The sequence below is a fragment of the Lycium barbarum genome, chromosome 7 (assembly GCF_019175385.1).
Source record: "Lycium barbarum isolate Lr01 chromosome 7, ASM1917538v2, whole genome shotgun sequence".
Classification (NCBI taxonomy): Eukaryota; Viridiplantae; Streptophyta; class Magnoliopsida; order Solanales; family Solanaceae; genus Lycium; species Lycium barbarum.
This window is the reverse complement of record NC_083343.1, coordinates 102,653,821-102,659,900: the sequence shown is the minus strand read 5'-3', so window position 1 is coordinate 102,659,900 and position 6,080 is coordinate 102,653,821.

Below are 6,080 nucleotides of genomic sequence, written 5' to 3'. Positions count from 1 at the left end.
TTTGCATTATTTGACATATGTATCTGCATATCTATGAAACGCAATGACCTTCCTAAAGGAACGTCCAAACGCAAAATCCCTCCAGATTTTCACGTGGGTATATTCTTGAGCTCCCCTCGGCATAAACCAAGCTCCTTTATGGTCTGAAAGAAACCAATTATATGCTGGATAATGTATACCCTTAATGCCCCTTATCATATGGTTATTTAGCTTTTCTTTTCTACTTTCCAAATGTAAATGCTAAAAATTAAAGTATATCTAGATATTATAATACCTTAGTTATCCCAAAGAGCAGCCCGCTGCACAAAGTATCCGGTATTAATTAGCAAGGTTTGGGGAAGAGCTGCATCCAAGAGATATGACGTAGACAAAAATGCAAGCATTAATAGTTGTTTCCACGCCTCGAACCCCTAACCTATAGACATATTGAATCAAATAAATAAGAGACGAGCGGGAGATCCTTTAATGACAGAGTCCGTCCACTTTCTACGTATGATAGGCTGGGAGTTCAAGTTGCTAATGCAGTTGGACAATTGCGGTTGATCTTGTTAAATTTTATGATCATCTCATCGAAAAAATTAAGTTATTAAAGAGATTGCACTTTTATTTAGTTAATAATTATTTGTTCAACACGCTGTCTCACACGCATGTTTGATTTGTTTTCATAGACCAAATACGTGAAAATTCTTTTTGGATAATGGGTGATGTTGACACAGAAGCGGAGCCCGGCCTGATTCAACATTAATTATAGGTTTTGGTTTTAGAACGCTGAGTTTAAGTGCTAATGATTGGATTCCAAATTTAATATGTGTACAAATTTAATGATTTTTTAAAATATACATTGTTTTAGCAAAAGTTATTGGGTTCAACCGAATTGATAACCTGGCTTCTAACTCCGCCTCTGCTGATGAAACTCGACTGCAAGATCTCCACATACTCCGATACCATATTAAATCATATGAAAACTTCATTTCAAAGTTTAAATTATTCGAAAAAATACACTTTATTCACCTACTACATGTCTTCAACATGAATCGGGATATGGTGAGGTGTTTGTGGCCTCATCACATTAGACAAACTTTATATATGTTTTAATATGATGGAAGTCAAATTATTACAAAGTGTATATATATATTGACAGGAAAAAAACATAAACTTATTCACATTTGACAATATGTACACTCGAGTATAGAACCGGTGATGACCAACTTTATTTACCCTAAAAAGATAACTGTTGAATTTGTTTGTGATTTAAAGGATACATGACTTGTTTTGTTATAAACGAATGGAATAAAACCTATGATAATTATTAAAAATCAGTCGAGTAAAAGATATATGAGATGGCAAAGAAGTAATAATAGAATAATTAAGCCTGGCTCTGTTGATCCTAGGAGCAAATCCTTAGATGGGTTTCCTCGGTGGAACAAGTATGTGTTTCGGCTCTTAGAAAATGAGTACTATTCCGGTGCAAAAGAAAAAGTAAAATGTTAATTGAAAAGAATGAATTTGAGAGAATGAGTATCAGTGATTGTTATTCGATGCCTTTTCCAGGGCTGTTATGCTCCTTTTTATAGTAGATGCCTTTTGCAAGGCTGTTATGCTCCTTTTTATAGTACAAATACATAAGCTCTTAAGCTGTAATTAAATTCTAATAATGAATAATAAATACAGATTTAATTCTGGATTGTAACGCTTGCTCCGTATCCGGACCGGTCACATAACGTTATTCTCCTATTAATGACCCGGTACAATTGTCTTCGCGAATTTACTCTAGATATCTCCGGGGCTTCTCACTCAAATTAAATGAGACAACTTGCGACGTTTCACCTCTTACTGCCACGTGTTCCATTACCATCCAACCATGTGTCGAGCTGTATCTTGTCATGTATACAGATAGTCCCCCCAATCTCCAGCGGAAAGAAGTGATACCGGGGAGTGAATTTTAAATAACACTGGTCTTATCCTTACTTAATGGAGGGAAAACGAATTGTCCCATTGATTCATTTGAAAAGACAATCGTCAAGCCTGAAATCAATGTACCTGCTGTGAAACGCTGGCAACCCTTTAATCAAGATGATTGACATAAAGCTACCGTTCGTTGGAAGTTGTGTTCTTTTAAATACCAAACATTTCATCTCCCCCATTTGGGTTATATATAAGGTAAGAGATCAAACCACAAGTTCAACCAAATCTTTTCTATTCTTTAGATGAAGTAAACCCTCTTCTGTAACCTTCCTTTCCTACTCCTTCCTATCCAAACCATTCTTCTCAAAACGACACCCCATCCTCTGAAGGCTATTATGAAAAAAGCTCCAATTTAGCCCACAAGTCGAGAAATTGACCTGAACTCTCTTTCTTCTGATATCTTCCCCGCCGGGTTTAAATACCATGAGGATTTTAACGTTGTTGATCACCACCAAGCTGTTGAGGAAATTAATCGTTCATCACCACCGAAACTATCCCCATGGTTCGCGCAGACTGTAATTTCACTCCTAAAATTGCAATTGCTACTGTCGATACCGACACTAGGATGAACCATCGTTCAAAAGGTTTTCCATGATTTATACCTATCTTTTTGCGATAGGTTTCAACCTTCCTGTTCTCCAGATAATTGAGGACTTCTGCCGCCGGCATCGGTTTGTATCGGCTAAGTCGCTCCTTAGATCTGGCACCTTGTTTATTGATACAATTTCTGGCAGATCAAGCCGGAGTTCCTTTCTCCCTTGATCATTTGATGCATTTGTACGCTCCTCAGGTTTTTCGAGAAGGGTTAGTTTACTTGTACCCCCGAGGAAAATATTGCCTGGTTAATCCGGAGGATGATTTTGACCGGGGTTAGCTTCACAGGTTCATTATGATCTTTCGGTGCGAAAACCCACTCCCTGGGGAGTCCAGACCTAAAAGGTTTCCTTGACGAAGATCGTCAATGCTGCTTCCTCCAGTTGGAAGCGTAAGCCGAGAGATGCCTTTATAATCTCGGAGGGAATCAGTTCCAAGGTCCGCACTTGGCGTCTGCTCATGAAAGCTTGGAGTAAAGCTCAGCAGGATGCTCACTCTGGTAATTGATGATGATGACGAGCTACCGCGAGTTGGTAGTGCCCAGGATCCATTGCCTAATGGTTCCAGCAAGGTGTTCGAGGAAGCCAAGGTTTCGCGTGCTGATTTGGGCCCAAAGAGTCCAATCCCCCCAGTTTGCTAACCATGCAAATGAGCTTCATTCCTCCGCCTGAGGCTGGAACTTCGGGTTCGTCTCCACGCCCAAAACCTCCGGTTTCGATCTTGGAATCTTCTTTGGCTCAGTTAGCCAATCTGTTCCTCCAGGTACTTATTTAGCCTTTTTGATTAATCCCCTCACAAGCCCCAGTATCTTCGATTGACCTTTTCATTATTCGTGTTTCAGGGTCACATCACTGCCACCTCTACTGCCGAGCTTGCACGATCCCTTGCTCCTTCTCATCGTGAGGTCAAGCTCCAGGAAGACAATACCGCCTAAGGGCTGAAGTAGAAAGGTTACAGGCTAAGGTTCGAGATTCTAATTCCCTTCAATCTTCTCTGAGAATGCTCTTGGAAGACACGATTAATTCATTACGGGACCGGGAGAATTCTCTCCAAACTATGACTTCCTTATATGTGGGTCTTCAAAACAAAGTCTCTAAGCTCGAGAATGATTTGAACAACATCAGGGACTAGCTTCCTAGTGTTGAGGTTTCCTGTGACTGCCTTAGAACCCGATGCCAAAAACTACAATTTCGTCGCGATTTAGCCATTCTTGAGACTGGAGGGATACACTAGAAGAAGCAAGCGCTCGTGATTTTGATCTTCCCACGTCACTCTTTGAAGTTGAAATTGACTTGGAGGCTACGGAAATGGCTGTCGAGGACATCCAGGATCTTGAAGCGAATGGGCCGGGAAGTGAAGACTCTAGGTCACCACCTGCCGCTGGAATTGCTCCGGACAATTAGTCCTTGTACTTGCTCTAAACTTTCTATATCAGAATTATTACTTTCCATTTTAATTTCAGGCATTTGCCAATTCCTGCTGGGATTTTATCATATTTTGATTAATAACCCCTCCGGACCATGAGACTGGCTTGGGTTTGCAACATGGCTAGGTCGGTTTTTACGACCTGTTGGCACATCCTATTCTTTAACAATATAACCTGCTTTCCTACTTCACTTTTATTGTATATATGCTTTCTTTTTTCTTGCTTTTTGAACAAACATTCCATTCATCGTAGTTGTTTTTGTTCCTCAGGTTTTTCAGGGGAACTCAGAGGCTAGATTGCTGGACAGCAACCAAAGCAGCGAACATTCAAGAAGTTTAGCTTCTTGATGCTCTTCTTGACATGTCTACCGATGACCTTGCCAAGTTGTTCCTTGCTCGTGCTCGCAGAAAGTTCCAGAGAGGTTTGAAGAAGGAGTAACCCATAGGTTTAATTTTGTCATAATCGTATAAGGAGAGTTCTTTGAAGAAGAAGTAACCAATAGGCTTAATTCTGGCATAACCGTATAGGAAGAATTCTTGCTACAATTTTTTGAGAATAGTAGATGCTCTGAATGTTGATTATCTTGACACTAGAAACTTATTGGAACATTGTGGCCCCTTTTAGCATTTATCTTAGTATTTTTGTTGTACTCAATGAGCACTCTCCATTTTTGGCTAAATAAACATGACTTTTATGCTTATTTTTTTTTGTCATGCCCTTATCTGTCGTTTCGGAAATTAATTATTATTCTAATGCAAGACAAGTTAAAGCTATGTAAATATTCAATGCTTACCCGGATATGTTTCTCTTGAAATCGTGTCCCATCTTTTTATCTTTTTCCATCGAAAAAGTTGTACTCGTGCAATATTTTCAGCTGAGCTTCGGGCGCAAATAACGAGTTCTTGCTTGTTTAGCTTAAATAATCCTGTTGTTTGTTGGGTTTTTTTCCCATACTAATAGTAATTTCCCCAAGTTTAAATGATTTTGTTACTTAATTTTTTTGGGTTCAATTGACTATGATCCCGGTTCTTTCGGATTTGCATATCTCATAATATGACGTTTTGGGTTTCATTGCTCCTAGATTTGAATTACTCGAGTTTTATGTATCTCCGAGTTTGATTTTCGTGGGTTTAATTACCTCCACATTTTAGTTATTGGTCGGGAATGACTCATCCGACCCAATTTTCTTTCTAATGAATAAGGCCTTATAATTATGCTGATGAAACGGACCTCTCTGATTCATTTGGGCATTATTTGCTTAAGTGCAAACTTATAATTTTGTATATAGCTTGAGCATGAATAACACTCAGTCAAAGTTTTGAATGAAAAGTCTATTTGACCAATATAATTCTCTTTTAGCTATAAATCAAGTATTTGAGAAACAAATTCATTGCAGTCATACAAACTTTGATTAACAAGCTTATTGTCAGGTCAACAATCCCCAGTTCTTACAGCACTTAACTTTAAAGTTGTTGCTACGGCTCTTGAATTAATCAAATTCCCGCAGCCACTCTTCTTGAAAGCTTGTTTAAAATTATTCTCGCCATTTGACTTTTTATCCAGAACAACACGTTTGTTGTTGCCTCATTAAAAATCTTGCTGGAAAAACCCTTTCTATTTTTAGGGATAAAAACTGGGCGAAGGGAATAAGAGTGCAACATGTGTTCTTGAAGTCCTCCAAATATCCTTGTGACCTTCTCTCGCATCCGGGCTCCATCCTTGTTGGGTATCATTCCGAAACCAATCTTTTGCTCCTGCAATAAATATTAAGACTTTCTTAGAAAAGAACCGTTCAAATAATTTAGGCTTACCTCAAAATGTTCTCGGCCTGAAAATTTTCGGCTCAACTTCATTCTCTGTGGTTTTCTCTGATCAAGCATTCATCCGCTTATCACTCAATTCATTTCTTATTCCTCCAGCTTAGTTGCAAGTTTTTTTTTCCAGAGCTACTCCGACTATGCCACTATCTGGCATTCCACTCATTAAAATTTCTTACCGGGACGTACTCCACTCTTTTCGAGGTCCAAAATTCCAACCACTTGAGGGGAGTTGAGATCACGACGTTTGTATCTTGAATCCAAGGTTTCCCCAGTAC